The sequence below is a fragment of the Camelus dromedarius genome, chromosome 10 (assembly GCF_036321535.1).
Source record: "Camelus dromedarius isolate mCamDro1 chromosome 10, mCamDro1.pat, whole genome shotgun sequence".
In the NCBI taxonomy this organism is placed as follows: domain Eukaryota; kingdom Metazoa; phylum Chordata; class Mammalia; order Artiodactyla; family Camelidae; genus Camelus; species Camelus dromedarius.
The window spans coordinates 3899282-3921102 of record NC_087445.1 but is presented as its reverse complement, the minus strand read 5'-3'; the positions used below and the strand labels follow the sequence as shown (position 1 = coordinate 3921102).

Genomic DNA, 21821 nt, shown 5'->3' with positions numbered 1-21821 from the left:
CTCCCCAGCACAGCCAGCTAGCAGCCCAGTGGACAGTCAGAGGTACCCTTCTGAACATAAGAAGATCAAGAGAGGCAAACCAAACTTACACGGCCCGTTTTCCAATTATCACTGAGCAGCTAAATCTCTCCTTCTCTCAGAGGAAGGAGTTAGTAAGGGGCTTTAAAAAAAAAGATCACAGCCCTGTCTCCTGAAGACTGGAAGCTCTTTTCTCTCTGAGACATGTAGGACATCTTCCCATTGAAATTCCACAGATGCCTGATTCCCCTCCCCAACTCCCCCACCCCGGATGTTAATCTACTGTCCTGAGAGGATCATTTATATTTATTATGTGCCAAACCCAACACCCAACACATAATTCAAGATAACCCCCCATCATAAATTCTATGCGTAGGATTTATATACCCCAGATGGGTGGAGGTTTTGATCTTTAGAAATGAACAGATTTTTGTAATTCACAAAATGCCCTGCAATGCACGGAGCTCTGTTCCTCATGTTTCCTGTGGAGCCTCCGACGTGCTGGGAGATTACGGAGCAAAGATAGTGAAATAAATACTAAGCTTGAAGAATTTGTTACAAGGCTACTGATAAATGTTTTTGGATATATGTGATTTATTCCGTAAGAATGCCTACTCTGACTGTCTCCAACTAAATAAGATATATAAAGTTTAGTGGGGGAGGGTATAGCTCAGTGGCAGAGTGCATGCTTAGCATGCATGAGGTCTTGGGTTCAATCCCGAGTACCTCCATTAAAAAAAAAAACACAACACATGATCCGAACCCTTGATACATCAGGGATATACATGATCACGGGCTTTCACGAGTGTTTTAGTAGGAAAGACAGATAAGACTAGCTGGTGTGCTAGACAACTCCTAAACCTCAGGGGCTAATTTTACACAATAAACATTTGTTTAGAACCCAGAGCACAGTCCAATAGGGGTGAGAAAGATTTTGCTCCTCATTCAGAGTCCCAGGCTCCTTGGACCTCGTGCTCTCACCTTCCTCTAGGTCTTCAGAATTCTTTTCATTTAGCCCAAGTGTAAGAAAAGAGTGTGAAGAGAAAAAAAAGAAAAGAAAAGAAAAAAAAAAGAAAAGAAAAGAAAAGAAAAGAAAAGAAAAGAAAAGAAAAGAAAAGAAAAGAAAAGAAAAGAAAAGAAAAGAAAAGGGTACGAGGAAGGAGGCTAAGACACCCAGTGTGGTCTGGCTTTCAAAGCTCCAAACCTCGAAATGGCACACCCATCACTTCTGCTTATACCTCTCTGGCCAGAACTCAGTCATGTGCCACACCTGAGTGCAAAGGGCAATGGAGTTTGCAGCGCACCCAGGGAGAACAGGACAAGGGTGATGGTGACCTCAGCAGCCTTAGAACGGCCAGGACCCAGAGCAGCCAGGAACAAAAGACCACATATCATATGACTCGATTCATATGAAAGACCGGGACAGGTTAATCTTTAGAGATAGAAGCGAATTAGTGGCTGCCCAGGGTCGAGAAGAGTTACAGGGGAGTAGATGGGTTACAACTAAAGGGAATAGGGTTTCTTCTTGAGATGATTAAAAATGCTTCCAACTTGGCATTGCTGATGGCTGCATGTCACATATATGTGAATATACTGAAAAACATTTCATTGTAAATAGAGTAATTGATAGTATATGAATTATAACCCAACAAAACCATTTTTCACTTTTTTTTTCATTGAAGTATAGTCAGTTTACAATGCTGTATCAATTTCTGGTGTACAGCATAATGTTTCAGTCATAGATACACATATATATATTCCTTTTCATATTCTTTTTCACTATAGGTTACTATAAGATACTGAATACAGTTCCCTGTGCTACACAGTAGAAACTTGTTGCTTATCTATTTTATATGTAGTAGTTAGTATCTGAAAATCTCCAGCTCCCAATTTAACCCTTGCCATTCCCTTTCCCCCTTGGTAACCATAAGTTTGTTTTCTACATCTGTGAGTCTGCTTCTGTTTTATAAATTATTCATTTGTCTTGTTTTTTTTTTTAGATTCCACATATAAGTAATATCATATGGTATTTTTCTTTCTCTTTCTGGCTTATTTTACTTAGAATGACGATCTCCAGGTCCATCCATATTGCTGCAAATGGCATTATTTTGTTCTTTTTTATGGCTGAGTAGTATTCCTTATAGATATACCACAACTTCTTTATCCAGTCATCTGTCAATGGATATTTGGGCTATTTGCATGTCTTGGCTATTGTAAATAGTGAACAAAGCCATTAAAAAAAGAAGAAGAAGAAGACCAGATGGATATATCAGAATTCTCTGCATTATCTTTGCAACTTATGTAAATATTTAACTATTCTAAAAGTTTGGTTTTTTTTTTTAAGCCAAGACTAGTTTCAAAGATACTGAATTTTCCTGAAAAATCTTCTCTCTTGCATTTTTCTCTGGTGACACTGAACATCCGAGGCCAGAAAGCTTCATCTTTGAGAGAGTTTTTCAATGTGTCTGAAGATTTATTCCATAAGAATGTCATTTCGCTGATTTTACCCTTCCTATTTTGTAAAATGGGACTAATGCACTGACCTCTACAGTTTGTTGTCATGATTAAGATATTAAATCTGAAAGCCTGGGGCAATTCTGGGCATCTAGTTGGCTCTTGATTAAAGTCTATTAATCATATAGCCCTTTGAAGGGGAATAAAATATTAAAAATACAAATGACCCCATTAAAAATTGGCTTAAAACTTAAACAGATACTTCACAAAAAGAAGATATTCAAATGCTCAATGTGATGGATGGAACCTGCCCCCCCCCCAGAATTCATGTGTTCAAAGCCTCCAATGTGATGGTATGAGGAAGTGGGACATCTGGGAGGTGATTAGGTGATGAGGGTGGAGCCCTCATGAATGGAAGCAGTGCCCTTCATAAGAAGGGACACGAGAGATCTCAATCTTTCTGTCTCTGTCTCTGTCTCTCTTTATCTCTCAAGTGAGGATGCAGCAAGAAAAATGGCCAGGGATTTGGTCCTCACTGGGCACTGCCTTCCCAGTCTCCAGAACTATGAGAAATAAAAATTTGTGGTTAAGCCAAACAGTCTGTGGCATTGTTGTCATAGCATCCGGAATGGGCTAAGACAGTCCGTAAGGGTATGAAAAAGTGCGTAGCATGACTAGTCATCAGGGAAATGCAGAGCAAAACCACAAAGAGATACCTTTACACACTCACCAGAAAAACTAAAATTAAAGCCGACTCCACTAAGTGTTGACAAGAGTGTAGAGCAACTAAAACCCCCACACGCTGCTAGTGGGGGTTTAGCATTGTACAATCATTTTGAAAACAAACTGGCACTCTCTGATACATTTAAGTATTCACCCACCCTAAGACCCAGCAACAACACTCCTAGATATATACCAAGAGAAACAACTTGTTAGTATGTTCATAACAAGACTGATGCATAAATAACACACCCTGATGCAAACAGCCCAGGTGTCCATCCACTGGAAAATGGATTAACAAATTGTGGTATATTCATGCTAAGGAATAATACTAAGCAAAAAAAAAAAGAAAAGAAAAGAAAAGAAACTACTGATAACATAGATAAATCTCAAAAAATATGTGGAGTGAGATGCATAAACAAAAGAACACGTATATATGATTCCATTCATATGAGGTTCATGAACACAGAAAACTAATCCGTAATGACAGAAAACAGGTCAGTGGTTGCTTGGAGTTAGGGGTTGTTGGATAAGAATTGACTGGGAAGAAGTATGAGATAACTTCCTAGGATGCTGGAAATGTTTTCTATTTCAATCAGGGTACATAAATTTGCCAAAATTTATTGTGCCGAATACTTAAGACTTACGCATTTAAGGAATATAATAAAGCACTGTTAACATGAAAAATAAGGAATTTGGGCTGGAAGAAGAGCAGAAACTATTTCATCTTTTTTTGCTTTGGAAATGTGAGGGCATATGGTGTATATATATGCTAATTGCCTACATATGCCTCCCACCAGCTGCCTCCCCAGGTCACCAAGGTGCAGAGCCCTGGAAAATTACCTCTAGTCAATTCCATCTAAAGACAGCCCTGCAAACAGCAATGGCCAGTGTATGCTCTGTAGATCAATATAATCCATAATTCCGTAAAAATATAATAATAATCCCCTAACCTAGACAAGTCTTGGATCACACTTTTCATAAGTTATATAAAGCTTGTGAAAACAGGAAATAAAGCACATTGAAGACATTACAGAAAAAATATCCAAAATAGACTAAAATGGAAATGAAGGCTATGAGAAAAGGACAGAGAAGGCTTTTTTTTTTTTTTTTAACTGCCAAAATTATGCTGGCCAAAACACAGGAGAAAAGGAAATGAGAATGGGGTGGGATGGAATGGCAGTCAAAGGCAAGGAAAACACAGAACATTCAAAGCATTGTGCATAAGCGTGGAGGGGGCGAGGCTAGAGCAGTCTGCATATTAACTGACAGCCAGCAACCAGTTCAAATGGGAATTTAATGACCCTTAAGGCTTATGTCTTAGATATGAACAGGGACTGAATGAAAGTTGGAGGTGGAATCCTATTAAATTGCTGGAGCAGATTTTATTCCTTCGTTTTAAGACTTAAGCTTTGGTGTGATAGAAACAATCAGCTACCTATTGATAAACTTGAAATTTTCTTCTATTAGCTAATGGGACCTCAAGTGTTGTTAGCTGTTTACATGGTACACATGTTCAGCAGCTAGTTTTTTTTTTAACGTTTGCAGATTCTGAAATAAGAACAAAACATGTACATGTGCATAATGTCTTCGTATAAACTAAGAAGGGTATGTATAACAGCTGTTTGAATTATGCCTTTTATACTTTATTATATTATCTTCCTAATGTTTGCCAACATGATTGTGAGTTTGTTTCTCTTAATAATTTGACTTTATATATATATTTCAAATCTACATTGCTAGGAACATAAAGATTCATCATGATTACATCTTCCTTGTGGACTATAAATTTTACCAAATAGAAATAACTTTTTTTTTAATTGAAGTATAGTCAGCTTACAATGTTGTGTCAATTTCTGATGTATAGCATAATGTGTCAGTCATACATATACATACATATATTCTTTTTCATATTCTTTTTCATTATAGGCCACTACAAGATATTGAATACAGTTCCCTGTGTTATATGGAAGAAATTTGTATATCTATTTTATGTATAGTAGTTAATATCTGCAAATCTGGAACTAATAATTTATTCCTCCGCAACCATTCTCCCCACTGGTAACCATAAGTTTATTTTCTATGTCTATGAGTCTGTTTCTGTCCTGTAAATAAGTTCATTTGTCTTTTTTTTTTTTGGATTCCACATATGAGTGATGTCCTATGGTATTTTTGCAGGGGGGAGGAGTAGGTAATTAAGTTTATTTATTTATTTTTTTAATTGGCAGTACTGGGGATTGAACCCAGGACCTCATCTATGCTAAGCATGCGCTCTACCACTTGAGCTATACCCTCCCCCATCTAGAAACAACTCTTTTTTGCCTTTAATGCTTTTCTCTGAGACATTATCTTTATCAGCCATCCATATTCCTGTGCTTAGCTTTCCTTTGCCCACAATTTGCTTGCTGTTTTTATTTTTAATTGTTCTTGAGTTGTTTTGTTGTAGGCGCATTCCTGTTAAACAATGTTCGGGTATATTTTCGTAGCGGTGCTGATGGGGTTTTGTTGTTGTTTGGGTTTGATCTGACTTCTTATGGGCTTTTGGTTTTGTTGGGGAAGACAGGGCTCCTGGCCCTCCACACTCAATAGTGGTATCTTCCTCCACTTTGTCTATACAAACAGCAGCTCCTGTGGTCCCTTCCTAGACCTTATCTTGACGTGTAGCTGCACCACCTCCAGCATTTCAGATTTAAGCATCGTACTGTCGGTCTTCTGACCACTACCATGACTCCTAGAATCAATCGTCAACAGTTCCTCACCCCCCAGGACCCTGGATGATTGAACACACTCCTTTGTCACTTCTCTCCCTTTCAAACTAGACACCATAGACTGTCACTCTGGTCATTCTGTGCACAGGTTCTCAACTTTCTGTGCACATGTGACCCACGCTCCTTTCCTGTCTCCTACCATCAGAAGCCTGGGCAAAGCCAATGCTGGTTAAACCCAGCTCTATTTACTCTTCATCTATACCCGAGCCGCTAAACATGGATGAAACTGGAGCATCACTGAAATTGCTTTTATCTCTACAATGATTTTCCCCTAAGCTTGCTTTGCATCTACATTATTTACCCTCTGGTTTCCCTGAAAATATACCCCTAGACTCTTATATTCCAGGAATAAAATTTCTGGCTCACTGGTGGTGAAATCTCTTCTTGTCCCGAAGGACTTATTCTTTTTAGCAACTTCTCATATCACTTCAAGAACTAGAAAGGTGGTAGATGGATACGTTCAACTCATTCTCTTGACCCATCTTCTCTCAAGTCATATGAATGTTAGTAATAAACTCAGGACAAACCAAATGATTTTGCACTTTAGTTAAAGAGGAGAGGACCAATACTAAGGAGGCAGAGCTGAACCCGGTAATGAGAGCTAGCTGGGGGATTTGCTTCCTGTCCCTGTGGCCCATTTGGTAACAGAATTAAACAGAAAGCAGTTTAAGGAAAGAACGGGCAGAGGTCCAGAGTCTTTCCCCATGAGCCAACATATCATAATTCGCCCCCAAGGAAAAGAGAGAAGTAAGTAGGCCTCTGAAGAAACATAGGACAGAAAAACCTATTACTAAGAACATTTCTCTGCTGAATGATCAGTGCCTCAAATAAACATGAAATTTAAAAGGCCTTATTATTTTACTTAGTTTCACTACCTCAAAATGTATCTGCTAAATAGATCGAATGCATCCTTTATTGCAGGCCTAATGGAATTTTGGCACCAAAAACCTGATCCATTTTTGGTCCTTACCTTATAAAACTTCATGTCTATCAGATCCCTTAATGGACAGAGAAGGTCATTAAAGTTCCAGGCATTTCTGCAGCCCAGGCCTGGAAAGTAGCAAAGCCCATATTTCAAACTTAGTGATGGCCAGTGTCATACAAGCTGACTCCAAGCATCTAATTGGCCTGAGAATCAATCTCCAATTCCACTGAAGGCCTTTTTGAACCTGCATTTGTAATTTATGGTTCAGGAAGGCAGGCTCCACACCCAATGGCCATTTTTAGCAGCAAGAAGGAAAAAAGATCAGCCATCTCCCAGCTGAAGGAGGGTCAGTCTCCCGAGCAGACTGGAGGGAGTCAGACAGGCAGCTCCTGCAGCCTGAGGTTCATGGAGTTGGGTCTTGGTCAGTTGGATCTTTACACAGAGAAGCACGCCAGTACGTTCTTCTCCAGCACTATGACCCTTCGGGTAGCTGGGATCAGGTTGGTAAGATCACCATGACTACAGAAATGCTACACAAAAGTGGTAAAATGAAAAAGATCAGTGAGTTTGAGATGTGCTGGTGGTTCCAGGTGCAGTTTTGTGCTTTGTTTCTTGGACAGAGGCTGGAAAAGAGGGCTGGGAACCACTATAAAATGGCTTAGTCAGCTCTAGAGTTAGCACCGCGTGCCCCTCAGTCCTCTCACTTGTTAGCCACATGGCCTCCAGCAAGACACCTGCCTCTCTGAGCTTCAGTAAAATGGAGAGACTGGCAGTATTGTTCGGTGAGATCAAATGGGAAGTATGTACTAAACAGATCATGTGCCAAATAAATGAATACTCTTAGCTGACAAGCTGACCCTTTCCCACGACCTGCAACCAGGTGACCAAGGTCAGGAACCTGCAATATAGTCTTACACACTGTCGATCTCAGGAAACACTTATTAGTTTGCTTTAATCGCAGCCTCAACCCTGATTAAACTGTCATCATCACGCCAAGGAGCAAACAACTCAGCAGCCCCCAGAAAGACTAGACTGATTCCAGAATTTCCCAAACAAATCCAGAGATGGGAGATTAGGGCATAGGTTGTCAGGAACAGGGCAGTATACCAAGAGGACACTCTATGGGTGTAGAATAGTGTCTAATAATTAGTGTCCCGGGCATATGGGTAAGGGTTTCATCATCCTGGGTGTTGGTCACTGCTCGAGGAAATTCCCCATAACCCACTTTAATTCAGACTTCCCAGAACCTCCTAGAAGGCCTAGGAGTTCCTAAAATTATTCCAGGATTTAGGATTGAACTTTCTGATCACCCCACTGGCCAGCCAGTCACCTGAAAGGACCAAGCCTTTCGGTCATCCTACCAGTGTGCTGGACACGTTCACCTTGACGGTGCCCTTTTTGCTGAGACTTAGGAATAAATGGAACAGCTTGAGGGGAGGCATTTTTTTCACGTTATGATCAATAATTAGCAGACATGGTGCCATCACATTCGCCTATTTTGATTTAATGTTTATAACTTCCATCAGAGCAGAAAGCCAAGGATTATTATTACCGAGGTCATAGAAGAATCCAAGCAAGCTCACTTACTTCTCTTTAACTAGTTGTGGGCAGCTGCGTTCAGCCTACGTGAAAACCAGAGCCTTGATTTCTTGCAGAGCCCTAATTGTGGAAGGTTAGACAGTTAGTGGAGAGGGTGAACGCTTGCATAAACCTTTTGGTCCTTCGTGCAAGTTTGGGATCCAAGTGAAAATGACAAGGAAAGCCATCCCACAGATTTTCATCTGTTACTTTAATGGCCCAGATAGGGAGACAGGAACCAAAGTCAGGTGGACACTGTCCTCATGGGAATTCAGAGGACTCTGCCTGCAGCTCAGCCCTGGGGGCTCAGCTCATAAGCATTAGGAGTCACACCTGCTATTCAGAAATCAGGGCTCACTCTTACCCCCCCAAAAAAGAGACCACAGTAGGGTTATGCTCCACCTTCTTCTTGAATTAAAAGTATAGCTCAGCAGTGATCTTTCAGGACAAAGAGGGATCTTTGGCAAAGTTTACTCCAGCCTGCCTTCAAATAAGATAGGAAAATAGAGAGTGGTGCACAGAGCTAAATTTGAGCTATTAAAGTACATTAAAATGCACATAAATGTACTCTCTTTTATGAGAAGTGCTGACATCAGATAGTGGTTATGGCTTCTTAATGCCTTTACTTGTTAAAACAAAAAGTTGGCAATTCTGTTATATTCCTCTATTTCTCCCCCTACTTCCCGTTTTTTTTTTCTTTTTCTTTTTTTAATTTTGTTGGTCTTTAACATCCAGAAATATGGAACATCTGGAAAAGGGAAAATAGTATGATGTCTGTGCTGTCGACCAGCTGTGGGATCTCAAACAAACCACTGAGATTTTTTTGGTCTTTAGTTTCTTCATCAAGAAATTGGGGGAGAACAGGGCCAGTGCACCCACCAAAGGTGGGCTTGGGCATGGCTTGGGAGCATGGGCAAAGTCAACTCTTGAGGTCTCCTGTGGGTCACATACATAATAAATAGTAACTTTTTGAGACTTTTTTTTTTGTTTCATTTTGTTCTTTTTTTGGGGGGGTAGGTTTATTGATTTATTTTAATGGAGGTACTGGGGATTGAACCCAGGACCTCATGCATGCTAAGCATGTGCTCTACCACTGAGCTATACCCTCCCCACTTTTTAAGACATTATATTAGTGGAAATTAATTGGGTAAGTTTCAGATATCCATAACATCATATAAGTCTAGATCAGTAATTTTTTACAATGTACAAATGCTGGGATTTTTTTTCGTGTTTTTCCTTTCTTTCTAACAGCGGTTATGAAAGCCCACACCTCCAGCCCCCTTTGCTATCTCAGTCCACTTTTGTTTCTTAAACGCCCAAAGTGGAGACATTGGCACCAGAAGGAGCTTGCATGCCGAGGCGCAGCCCCATCCACAACCTCCCTGGCTGCTCCACTCCCGCCGGAGTCTCGGGAGCTCATGATTAATCAGCTCCCCCAGCAGGACCTGAGGCGCGGGCCAGCTCTGTCTGCCACAGTCAGGAGCTCATAAATCTAACGAGGTAAAGGACAGAGGGCAGCCAACAAACCCCTCTCTGAAAGAGCTGGGAGTGTCGAGGCAAGATCTCTGGGAATATTATGGACACAGTCTTGGCCTCGGGTTTTCATTCCAATCAGCCAGCTAGAGATTCATAATCCAAGACTGGCTTCTAAAAGTGGGCTCAGCACATACCTCAGACTTTCAGCTCCTCAGATCCCAGAGGAGGGGTTCGCTGGGAAGTTTAATATCCTTTGAGTCTCCAAGGCTACAGAATCTGAAGACAGAGCCCAGGAAACAAGACATAATGGGTTCAAATATTAGCTCTGCTGCTTACCAGCCATGTGACCCTCAGCAATTTATTTAATGCCTCTCGGGTTCAGTGTCCTCATCACGAAAATGAGCTACAACAATGGCTTGTCATCAGGCTTCAGTGAGACGATGCTAGGAAAATATTTTTAGCACAGTGTTGGGTATATAGAAGATACTCAGAAATGTTACTGGTATCTAAGGGTTCGTCTATAACAGCAGCTCTCCAATTTTTTGGTCTCAGAATGCTTTTAAAAATGATGGCATCTAAGTGAAGTAAGCCAGAAAAAGAAAGAAAAATACCATATGAGATCGCTCATATGTGGAATCTAAACAAACAAAAACAAAAACAAACAAACAAAGCGTAAATACAGGACAGAAATAGACTCATAGACAGAGAATACAGACTTGTGGTTGCCAGGGGGGCGGAGGATGGGAAGGGATAGACTGAGATTTCAAAATTGTAGAATAGATAAACAAGATTATACTGTATAGCACAGGGAAACATACACAAAATGTTATAGTAGCTCACAGAGAAAAAAATGTGACAATGAGTGTGTATATGTCCATGTATGACTGAAAAATTGTGCTGAACACTGGAATTTGACACAACATTGTAAAATGATTATAAATCAATAAAAAATGTTAAAAAGAAAAAAAGAAAAAAAATTATGGCAGACCCCAAAGAACTTTTGCTTATAAGAGTTATGTCTATTGAGATCTACCGTATTTGATATTAAAACTTACAAAAAAAGTCTAAAACACAAGAGTACAGAAACCCACACTCCATGAGCCATCGGAGTAATGACATCACATATTACCTAGCTTCTGGAACCTCCACAGTACACTCTAAGAGAATGACCAAGGAGAAGGCTTAGTATTATGGCTTGGACCTCCACAGCCCTCACATTGTACATTGACAATCATGGGTGTATTATATTCTTCTCTTTTCAGGAAATAGTTTACTTTAAAATGCCCCACATTGTGGGTTGTCCTGCTTATTTCGATTCCAACAAGTGAAGAAGCCAAGACTTCTTTTAATAAGTTATTCACAAGTTGATATCAAGAATTCTCATTGAGTTAACCACTATATATAAAAATAGATTTTAAAAATTTCTTCTGTATGGCACAGGGAACTATATTCAATATCTTATAGTAACCTTTAATGAAAAATAATATGAAAACAAATATATGTATATATATGTATGACTGAGACATTATGCTCTACACCAGAAATTGACACATTGTAACTGACTATACTTCAATTTAAAAAAAAAAGAATTCTCATTAATATGACAGTCTGTGAAATTAGGTCTACAATTTTTCTCATTACTTCTAATTCTCTTCTTAAGAGAAGAATGGGGGCATGTCCAAAACAATAATAACTGTTATTATACACTGGGCACCAGTGTGCCAGGCAATGTCCAAGGAGCACAGAAAACAAGTTAGTTGTGATCCTTATAATCACCCTACAATGTACTCATCATTATTCCAACTTAATCATTTGTCTGAGGAAACAGATAAGTTATGTAACTTACACAAAATCATATTAGCAAGTGCTGTGCCCAGAAGGAATCCACCAGACCTCCCTGATTCTAAATGTGCTCTACAATTTAGTCTGCCTCTCTCAGTCACTACACATGCACTTCACAATCATTTTTTTAAGACAAATATAATGGCAGTGGTTAAGTTATCATCTCTTTGCATTGTTCATCTTTTTTAAATAAATTCTGTTTCACATCAAAATCCCAGATGCTGTTTTTGCAGAAATTGACAAGATGATCTTAAAATTCATATGGAAATGCAATAGACTTACAATAATTACCTGAAAAAAAAGAAGTTGGAGGACTTCATAATTTGCAGTTTCAAAACTCACTACAAGACTACAATGATCAAGACAGTGCAGTACTGGCATAATGAGAGACACAGGCATCAGTGGAATCAAATTGAGAGTCCAGAAATAAACCTTGATTTTCAACAAGGATGCCAAGATGATCTGATAGAAAGAATAGTCTTTTCAACACATGGTGCTGGGACAACTAGATACTCACTGAAAAAGAAAGGAAGTGGAATCCTACTTCATATCATATAAAAAAACTACCTTAAAATGGATCAAGGACCCAAATATTAAGTGCTAAAACTATAAAGCCCTTAGATGAAAACACAGGAGTAAATATTCATGACCTTGGATAGGCAATAGTTTCTTAGGACACCAAAAGCACAATTGACAAAAAGAAAAATAAACTGGACTTCATCAAAATTTAAAACTTCTGTGCTTTAAAGGAAACCACTAAGAAAGTGAAAAGACACCCCACAGGATGGGAGGAAATATTTGCAATTATACATAAGGGACCTGTATCAAGAATATATAAAGAACTCTTACAACTCAACAATAAAAAGACAAATCAATTCAATTTTTAAATGCTTAAGAGATCTGAATAGATATTTCTCCAAAGAAGATATGCAAATAGCCTACAAGTACATGAAAAGGTGTTCAACATCATTAGCCATCAGGGAAATGCAAATCAAAACCACAATGAGATAACAGCTCACACCCACTAGACTGGCCAAAATAACAAAGAACAATAATAACAGGTATTAGTGAGGGTGTAGAGAAATTAGAACTCTCATACACTGCTAGTAGGAATTTAAAAGGGTGCAGCTACTTTGCAAAACAATCAAACAGCTCCTCAAAAGGTTAAATATATAGTTATCTCATGACCCAGCCATTCCACCCAGCTAGCTATATATCCTAGAGAACTGAAAACATGTTCACACAAAAGCTTGTGTATGAATGTTTATAGCAGCATTATTGGTAACAGCCAAAAATGTCTTCAAATATCCATCAACTGATAAATGGATAAATAAAATGTGCGGTGTGTGTGTATATACTATATATATGGAATACAATTCAGCAATAAAAAAGGAATGAAGTTCTGATTCATGTTATAACATAGAAGAACCTTGAAAACATCATGTTAAGTAAAAGAAGCCAGTCACAAAAGACTTCATTTATATAACATGTCTATAATAGGCAAGTCCATAGGGACAAAAATAGATTAATGGTTGAGAAGGAATGGGGGAGAGATGAATGGGGGGTGACTGCTAAAGTGTACCAGGTTTCTTTTGGGGGTGATGAAAATGTTCTGAAATTTGATAGTGGTGATGGTTGCACAACTTTGTGAATATACTGTAAAAAAAAACACTGAATTGTATACGTTTAAAAACTGAATTTGATGGTACGTGAACTACATTTCACTAAAGCTGTTATTTAAAAAATATTAAATGCTATTCTTAAATTGGGTTTGGTATAATTGCATTCCTTCTATTTTTCTTGACCCTCCAACCCACCCCAGGCAGTGAATCTGGAAACCAAACAAGTTATTAATTTTATTTAGTTGAAATAATCTGCATTGCTGAAGGCTGAAGGAAATACAGTTTAAACCCAAGCATACCATATCATAAATTAAAGCTAAAAAGTACATGTAAATAAAAGCAGTCATGATTCAAGATTTCAGCTTGTGCATGTAGGCGTTATCCAGAGGAAATGTGTGTTCCATGGGTGGGGGGGGGATATGGCCCTGCATTTCACGGCACAGTGGGATCATTTTAAGCAAAGAATAAATGCCACATCTCTTTTTTTTTTTTTTTTTTTTTGCCCTCCTCTGTTTTTTTTTTGCCCAGATCCCAATTCCCACTTGAATTCACAAACATTCTGAAAGCTCCTGGGGAAACTGGAGACAGCTGATGCTCAAAAGCAAGTGCCAGAGTCCTGCCTGCCCTCTGCAGATGAAGGCTGCTCCCAGCCTGGGACCCACTGAAGAGCCAGGGGCCCGCCTGAGTCTCTCGGATACCAGCTGTCCTCCCGTGGGGTCCCGCTGAGGCCAGCATGCCAGCCCAGCGGTCTGGGAGCCAAGGGCTCCCTGACACTTGTCACAGTCATGAAATCTGGAAATGCTGAGCGAGTTCACTTAGGAAGACAGAGTAACAGGGAAAATTAGATAAAAGAAGACATTTGGAAGAATTAAAGAGAGAAAAGTAAGTTAAACTGCCCAAAAGAATTTAACACTATCTCAAAGTTGACGGGTCATAAATACACTTGTTACTTTTTCAGCCCATGAAAAATACTTCAGATTCTTTAAACTTGGTTACTTCTTTTGAAAAAAGCTATTCTTTTTTCAAGTGGTGATTAGAGATTGAATTTACATGTTTGTGCAGGGGAGAAGGGGTTAACAAAAGTGGGAGGGTTGCTTTAGTTGTTGTTTTGTATTTTATCGTTATTTCTAATAACCACATTAGCCTTAAGAACCATCAACAAAGAGACAAGTCAATAAATAAGAGAAGCAGTACAAAATTTTCAAGCCCCACCTCCAGCTTCTAAACAGCCCAACATTCCTCATGGGAAATGTATCATGTCCCACTTTGGGAATATTGATGTTTTGACAAAATTTGAGCCTCTCAAAATGCAAAGATTTTATTATCCATGAAAAGGGCATCATTAAGTTAAAGCCAAGGAAAGGAAATGGGGAAAAAAAATTCAAGAGATTCAATGAAAATTAAAGAGATGAAAAAAAAATAAATAACTCTGACCAAACACCATTTCGCTGAGTTACACACAAATAATCAGAAACATATTGTACAGATTACATCTCCCCTGAACAACACTTCGATTTTAAAGTTAATAGACAAAGTACTCAGCAAAAACTAAACCAAAAACAGCAAATATATATGGGATTTTGCCAGGAATCCAAATAGTTTAAAAAAAAAAAAAAGCTTAAGATTTTGTTTTTCCAAAAATATCTAGATGCCTTCAGGGTAACAATCTCCCCTGCCAACTGCGACAAGAAGAAAAATTGGGTGGCCAAACTCCCTCTCTTATCCGAATCTGGATCCATTTACTCTGAAACTTGTAACTATTCTTATTTAAACTATAACTCATCTGCTTATGAATTTAATGCTTTTTAAAAAGAGAGAAGTTTCTTTCATGAATACTAAATATTAATTTAGTCAGTAATTCAGAATTGTACCTTGTTGGGGTAAATACTGCCTCCAGCTCTTTCATTGACTAAATGTAAGTCAACATCAAAAGATGGGTGGGAGTTTCCCATCTGGATAAAAGAGAAAATTATGTGGGGAAAAAAAGTTACCTAGAGACCATCTGAGTCTCTTCGGTCAATATTCAGTTGGTGGGTACTCCTTGACAATTCCCTTGATCTCAATCAGAACAGGTCATGCCTGACCATAAACACAATCCAGTTTGTTCTACCATAATGCATATTTCGATAACATAACCTATTTCAGATGTGATTAATAAATAATGTCATGATGTAATAAGAGCTACATGGATTCTTATGTGTTTCGTCCTAGCGTACTAAAGTGGAAGACAGCTGAATGCCAAGTACACCAACAGGGCGGGGAGCTGCAAACCATGGAGAATTACAACACTGTACGAGATGCCAGTTCTTCCTCTTTGCTCAGTTCTGCCACGTGCTCTGTATACCAAGGGCACGTTGCTCCGTTCTCCCCAAACTTTGTGCATCACACCCTCGTCTTCAGAACTCAGCAAGTTCTCCCTTCCTTACATCTCCTTCAATCACTCTGTCTTCGCCTTTGTTTCAAAGATAAAGTTCTATATTCCAATAGTATTTCTTTATTTTTTAGGCAATTTTTAAAAATGTGTTTAAATGTGTTTGTCTTTTTAGGATGATTGTTTGTGCTATCTTGTTACAAAGGTGCAAAAGCAAAAAGAAGCCTTGTTGTTTTTAGTGTTGAATTTTGTAGAACTCAAGATTTGGGGGAATGCATATATCACATGACAGCAGAAACATCCGTGTCTGTGAAATGAAATGATCATCCTATTTGTCTAGGATGGTAACGAACCTTAGTATAGAGGATTCATGACATTCATTGGATTGTTTAGTTTGACACATCGAAACACTACATTAACTAAATAAACCAGAGTAGTGCCTTTTCCCAAGTTCATTTCCTAATGCATCCTGGGTCAGGTGAAAGAAGGCAAAATAAGCAGAAGCAATGTTCTCTGTCCTCTTTTTCTGCCAAGAGGATTGGTAAATGCTGGGGAAGAAAGGCCAGAGGAGGAACAAAACCAATGACCCACGCAGCATGTTATCTTGATGAACTTGGGATAGTCCTAAAGGCAATGTCTCGAACACTGATAGTTTTGCAGCCAAACCTCTAAACTGACTCAGCTATTAAAAGGCACTGGCAAGTTTTTTCCATGACTCCTAGTTTAGTCTAGTTTAGCCAATAATTTGGAATTGTGCCTCGTCGGGGTAAAGACTGCCTCCAGCTCTTTCATTGACCACAGTCCAAAGTGGATTGGGAGTTGGCCAACCACAGTGGATCTGAACTGAAAGGGCATCGCCAAACACCCCAGATAATCCACCCTGACTCCTGACCCCCATGACCCCCTTTTGTTTCAAAGCATCACAGCTGACAGAGGCAGAAAAGCTAGAGCTACGTTTATTTCTAAAGAAGTCGATGGTCCAGGGCTAGCAGTTGAATTTTTGTTGAACTATCAGTTCTCACTCTCACTACCGGGAAAAAAGTGCTGGTCTGTCTCTCCATAAGTGAAAATCATGTTACACACACTCAAGGGACTAGGCCCTGGAGAAAGAGGAAGCCGACGTGGCTCTGACCAGTAGGAAGCTCACGACTCCCTCCTGGCAGGGAAGTGACAGACATTTACAGAGGTATGGGAACTCCCACTCTTGTAGGAGCCTGGCTGCGGGTGCTCCTTGTATTCTGCACTCCGGGTGCCTTGCTTGCTTCACCTGTCTGAGCAGTTATGCACTTCATGCACACACTTCAAACCTCAAGGTGATGGATACGAAACTTGCACAATTCCTTATCTTCACTCAGGCAAAAGAAGCTGGTCCTAATTATTGCTGTCTCAAAAATGGGGAAACTGAGTCTTAGAGGCCACTGAACACATAAGCCATGGGGCCAGGACTGAAACCCAGGTCTGACTCCAAAGCCTGTGTTCCTCTGTAGCGTATTGTGACTTTTTGTTAAATAATGTCCTAATAGAATATATATATTAAGCCACTACATATATACGTGCATATACATATATATATACATATATATATGAAATATTATATGATACTATATTATATCCTATTAAATATATAATGGACTGTTAGATGATGGACTAATGATGAGAGAGAGAGAGAAGAGAGAGAGGGAGGGAGGGAGGGAGGGAGAGAAAGAAATCTTCTATCAGTCAGAGTAAGTGCAGATTAATCTATGGAAACAAATCCCCAACTCATGGCAGCATGAAGTATCTCTGAGAGGTCATGGCCACTCTTCAGGGCAGCTGTCCTCCATGTGATGACTCAGCATCACCTCTCCACATCAAATAAATGTTCCCACACTTGCTGAAGCTGGGAAAAGACGCTGGAGAGTTGAGTGCCACCCATCAATTAAAGGCTTCTCTGGGGGTGTCCCTTCCACTCACATTTCACCGGTCAAAGCAAGTCACATGACCATGCCTAACTCCAAGGAGACAGGGATGGACAACCTGCGCAGCAGCCTGGAAGCAGAGAGAAGCCGGGCTCTAATAGAGAGTCGTTAACATCTACCTCAGTGCACACCAATAGTAACTGGAAGGACAGCGCGGTGACTCAAAGCAAAAGGTGGTAACTTGCCATTCCTACTCCCTTTGTCGTCTGCTAAGAAAATAAAGTACCCCCCAAAAAAGATGATGGCTGGTTGGTAGGCTTAACCCACCATTTATTTAGGCAATAACATTAAGACATCTACTGACAACCACAAGGAAAACCACAACTAACATTTATAGGATGCTTCACAATTGACGTAACATTTTCGTATATATTAGCTCTAGCAAGCAATACAAGGAGCCTCCCCAAAGGTTTGAAATGTTTCCTTCCCTCAGATTCTCACAACGTGCTATGAAATAAACACCAAAGGCTAGACCAAGTGCCGAATCTAAGTATAAAAGGATTCAGGGGAGAGGAGTCAGTGTGTGCCCAACAGCACAGAGAGCTTCGTGGAAGGGCAACTCGAAACCACACTGCAGGGTGAGCCCAGTTACCTCAAGGGTTGAATGTGGATGTGGCTTCTCTCCACTGGGCCCTCCTTATGCTGATCCTGGGGGAAACCATCACCCCCACCCTCAGCTAGGCAAACGCTATGTTTGGTGAGTGTATCTCATAAACCAAGAGTTGAAAAGTGATGGCCTCTGAACTGAATCTGGCCCATGGATATGTTGAATGTGGCCAGCATTTTAATAAAAGAACTGCCATCAAAAATCTGTTTAGAATTAATAGCAGGGTGTATGTATCTTTTTGAATTAATGTTTTTGTTTTTCTCGGATATATGCCCAGGAGTAGAATTGAAAAGCCACATGGTGGTTCTGTTTCTAGGTTTTTGAGAAACCTCCATATTGTTTTCCATGTTGGCTGCACCTATTTGCATTCCCACCAACAGTGCACAAGGGTTCCCTTTTCTCCACATCCTTGCCAACATTTGTTATTTGTGTTCTTTTTGATGATGGCTATCCTGACAGGTGTGAGATGATATCTTATTGTGATTTTGATTTGCATTTCCCTGATATTAGTGACACTGAGCAGCCTTCCATGTTCCTGTTGGCCACCTGCATTTCCTCTTTTGGAAAAATGTTCAGTTCTTCTGCCCATATTTTAAATGGGTTGGCTGGTTCGTTATTTTTTAATTGAAGTACAGTTGATTTAAAATTGTTGTATTAGTTTCTGGTGTACAGCATGGATAGATTTGGAGGGCATTATGCTAAGTGAAGTAAGTCAGACAGAGAAAGACAAATACTGTAAGACAATCACTTACATGTGGAATCTAAAAAAATACAACAAACTGGTGAGTATAACAGAAAAGAAACAGACTCACAGATGTACAGAAGGAACTAGTGGTGACCAGTGGGGAGAGGGAACGGAGAGGGGCAAGATGGAGGTGGAGGATTAAGAGGTACAAACTATCAGGTATAAAATAAGCTACAAGGATGCATTGTACACCATGGGGAATATAGCCAGTATTTTATAATAACTATAAATGGAATATAACCTTTAAAAATTGTGAATCACTATATTGTACACCTGTAACATATAATATGTACATCAACTATACTTCAACTTTTAAAATATAATATTGTAAAATAAATACATAAATTTAAAAACAATAAAAATAAAAAACAAAAAAGTTATGTTTAGAATTGTTGTATTTCTCGAAACGCATTTCAGCTTAAGAGTGGCTTTCAAAGACATGTCCCACTCTTACGAATTCTTGTACCTCCCCTCCCATACCTGTCCACAGCCTCCAGAAGCTGATGGCTTCTCCCCGAGAGCCTCCAGAGGGGTTCTCTCCTGGCCAACACTTCGATTTCACCCCAGCAAAACCAATTTCAGACTTCTGGCCTCCAGAACTGTGAGAGAATACATGTCTGTAGTTTCAAGCTACCAAATTCATGGTAATTTGTTTCAGAAGCAACAGAAAGCTAATAAAACTGGAATCCCAGACGTCCCGAGTTTCATCTTCCAGATGAGGAGACTGTGGCCCAGTGAAAAGAGAAAAACTTCTCATCACCCCAAAGCTGGATGGCGAGGGGTCAGGACTAGAAAATGTGGCAGCCGGCTCAGGCTGGGGCTCTGCCCCTTCACCAAAGCATCTCCAAGAAGGGGTATGTGACAGCAGATCTTCTTCCCAGAGACCATGGGAAGCAACCCACTGTGACTGGCACCGGGAAAAACAAACCAAAATCCTTCATGGCCGCAGGTCTTGGGTAAAACTAGTGCGGGGGTTTGGAGAAGCTTCAGGAAAAAACACCCAGGCTGCACCTCTTGCTGGCAGAGTGCTCTTGGGAAGGCCCCTTGTGCGCCTGGGCCTCAGTTTCCACATGTGTCAGAGGAAGAAGTTGGGCGCCTCGCAGGTGCTAGAAACTCCCACCTTGGGGTCCTCGAGGGGGCGGAGGGAGCAGCCCCAGGAGGTGTCAGCCTGAGCACTCTGCCTCAACCCGTCCGATCTGAAATACTCCCTCTACCAGCTTCCATACTGCACTCCTGCACCCATTGCTTTTGCATCAAAGTCGCCATGGTTAAAATTGAATCTGAAAACCCTCATCTCTAAGTATTAAATTCTCTGTGGTTCCAGAATTCCACATGGAACAGCAGCAGCCAATCCACAGTCACTGTGTGTGCAGAGAAGGCGTCCCCAGAAAAAGCAACAAGAAAGGGGGTCTCCTGAGGAGTCAGAGAGCAGCTAACAGGCACGGACTGCAAAGCTATTCGGGCCCCGTGGTCTGTGTCCATCACACATCAGACAGCTCCTCTGTTTGCAGGCCCCGGGTCACAGCTGTTTTATCGTGAGCAACCTGAGCCACTCCTCCCCAGTGGGCATTTAATGACATGAGACACTGGCCTGGTAAAGCCCAGATCTAGCAGAGACCTCCTTAACCCTCCACCAGGAGCCAGGCTACCGCACTTACACAGGCCCGTAATCCTTGCAGCGAACACACACTAAAACCAGACAGCCAACAGCCCAGGCCCAGAGGACACACCGCCTGGCCATCAGGCCTCTTAGGTCAGAGAGAATCCGTTTGGGTTTCCCTTTCAGTGATGGTCCCTGACACTTACCCGGCTGTTCTCCCCAATCCACTCAGACACTTGGGAGAAAAAGTATGCTTAAAAGCAATCAATGCATTATGAAACTATAACTTTATTGGCTCTGAGGCCAAGTAATAAAAAGGTAAATGTGAACAGGTGTGCCAGTTAATGTCCCTGGGTAATTGACTAAGTATGGTGACCCCAGGAATCCGCCTCTTTCCAGCTCCTATGACTTAAACTGCAGAAAGTAGGAAGTACAAAACATGCCCGCTTTTTAAAGCTTTATTTAAAAAAGCTTATTATACGGTCCCCACCTGGGCCGTGATTAAGCACTCATTACTGCAGTAACAATGGTTCCATTGTTTCTTTTTTACCTTAATAACCATATTTAAATGACAGAAATTTTTGAGAGCTATAGCCATAATGAAACTGGGGCCCAAGGAGATTGATTGGCTTCCCCCAGGTCACAGAGGGGCAGAGCCACAAGCCCCAGATTCTCCAAATTCTCAGTCCAATCACTGCTCCAATACAGGTAACAAGGGGTCATTCACCACTGTCCCTGTTCACAGGGTCTCAAGCTTATTCTCTTCAGCAACACAGAGAATATGTAGCAAAGTGACAGCTACAATAGTCTGGGTTCTCCAGAGACAGAACCAACAGACTCATACACACGCACATGCATCTGTCCCATGCGATGTCTGCTGGGGCTTTGTCACTCCTACATCTGGTGCCTCCACTAACATGGATCCAACAGCTGGAAGCTGGCTGAGCCACTTGACTGGGGTCGTAGGTCTGTGGCCTCAGTTCTCACTGTCAGCTGGGTTCTTTGGTCTCTTTGGTCTCCTCCATGTAATCCCAGGGCTTCTCCCTGTCCACATGGCCTCTCCATGTGGTCTCTCCAGCAGGAAATCCAGATTTATTATATGGCGGCTGGAGGCTCCAGGCAACACACAATCAGAAC

At 40.6% G+C, this 21821-nt stretch overlaps 1 long non-coding RNA gene and 1 other non-coding gene across 6 annotated transcripts in view; both read right to left on the bottom strand.

Annotated features, from left to right (window-relative positions):
- The window catches only part of LOC116151786 (uncharacterized), a 246893-nt gene that overhangs the window by 140453 nt on the left and 84619 nt on the right, over positions 1 to 21821 (bottom strand). The window lies entirely within an intron of this gene.
- Positions 9500 to 9572, bottom strand: TRNAA-AGC (transfer RNA alanine (anticodon AGC)). Its single transcript has one exon. It is a non-coding gene; the product is annotated as a tRNA-Ala (tRNA).